This window comes from Crocuta crocuta, unplaced genomic scaffold (assembly GCF_008692635.1).
Source record: "Crocuta crocuta isolate KB4526 unplaced genomic scaffold, BGI_CrCroc_1.0 scaffold158, whole genome shotgun sequence".
In the NCBI taxonomy this organism is placed as follows: Eukaryota; Metazoa; Chordata; class Mammalia; order Carnivora; family Hyaenidae; genus Crocuta; species Crocuta crocuta.
Genome location: NW_027532590.1, coordinates 1,052,664 through 1,054,313, shown reverse-complemented (window position 1 = coordinate 1,054,313; position 1,650 = coordinate 1,052,664). Strand labels below are relative to the sequence as shown.

At 37.6% G+C, this 1,650-nt stretch overlaps 1 pseudogene; it reads left to right on the top strand.

The window, feature by feature from the left end:
• The first annotated feature begins 233 nt into the window (after positions 1–233).
• Positions 234–682, top strand: LOC144244390 (protein mago nashi homolog pseudogene; annotated as a pseudogene).
• Positions 683–1,650: the final 968 nt, after the last annotated feature.

Here is a 1,650-nt window from a genome sequence, read left to right as displayed (position 1 = left end):
TACCATTTTATCACATGTGTAGGCTCATGTTTCCGTTAACCCAGTCAAGACACTTAACAGCTCCAGCCTCAGAAACTCTTGCATGTTGCCCTTTGATAAGCATCTCCACTTCTCTTCCACCCTCTCCCACTGTTCCCCAACTGAACATTTCAAAATGTTATATAAAATGTGTGTCGGGCGCAAACAGCGGTGGTGAGGTTTGCTGATAGAGTTTGGTAGCTTTCTTGTGAGCCATGGAGAGTGACTTTTATCTGGGTTACTACGTGCGTCACAAGGGCAAGTTCAGCCACGAGTTCCTAGAGTTTGAGTTCCGACCGGACGGGAAATTGAGATATGCCAACAACAGCAATTACAAAGATGATGTCATGATCAGAAAAGAGGCATATGTACATAAAAGTGTAATGGAGGAACTGAAGAGAATAATTAATGACAGTGAAATTACCAAAGAGGATGATGCTTTGTGGCCTCCTCCTGACCGAGTAGGCCAGCAGGGGCTCGCAACTGTCATTAGAGATGAACACATTTCTTTCACAACATCAAAAATCTGTTCTCTTATTGATGTCAATCAATCCAAGGATCCAGAAGGCCTACAAGTATTTTATTATCTTGTCCAGGACCTGAAGTGTTTGGTCTTCAGTCTTGTTGGATTACACTTCAAGATTAAGCCAATCTAGACTGAATACTGGTGTGGACACAAGGGGGGGTGGGAGTACCTGTTTTTAATTACCATTATCAAGAAATTCTTGTGTATATCAGGGCAATATTTTTTATAAACTACAAGCATCTTTAATAAATACAAAACAAAATGCAATTTTTTATTATTTTATAAAGACCTGAACATGTGGAAAAAATGTTATATAAATGGTGTCATACATTATGTACATTTTGTAGATTGGCTTTTTTTTTCACTCAGCGTAATTCTCAGAAGAAGCACTCAAATTGTTGTATTTGCACTTTTTATTGCTGAGTGGGTTTCTCTGAAATGTATGGACCAGAGTTTTTTTTTAAACCATTCTGCCATAAAAGGGTATCTGGGTTGATTCCGGTTTATGGCTATTATATATAAAGCTTCATTGAAACATAAACTGGAGCACAATAAAAATTTGAAGAGTTTATTTTTTTAAACATTTTTGAAGAGTTTATTTGAGTAAAAATAAATTCTAGTTGGGCAGCATGAAGCCAGGAATAGTTAGGGTAGCTCCACCAAGAAGAGCAAGGGGAATGACCTATACGGGGAGAATGGGCAAAAGCAAAGAATTATCCAATCGGCTATAGCATAGAAACCAGTTAGTTGTTTGTGATTGGTTGCACTTAGGTTTTGATTGTTTAATCTTGAGTTATTTACAGACTTAGATTTTGTTTGTCTGTACTGACCACCATAGTGGTTGAGAAACCTCAGTCTAATCACTTCGTTGTTCAATTAATTTAATAACTAAATTAATAGTGGTCTTAGGACTACTCACAGTCACCATGAGGTTTAAGTTATTCTTGTTTCCTCATTGGAGAAAATGGTCTTGCTGTCCATCTTTTTGTTCACCTTGTTTCTGTTTCTCCCAAGCACAATGAGACTGTTTGCTGATGGCTGTAAACATGCATGTAAGATCTTTGAGTCTTAAGAGAACACAGCATACCAGAACAACCTTAATAATG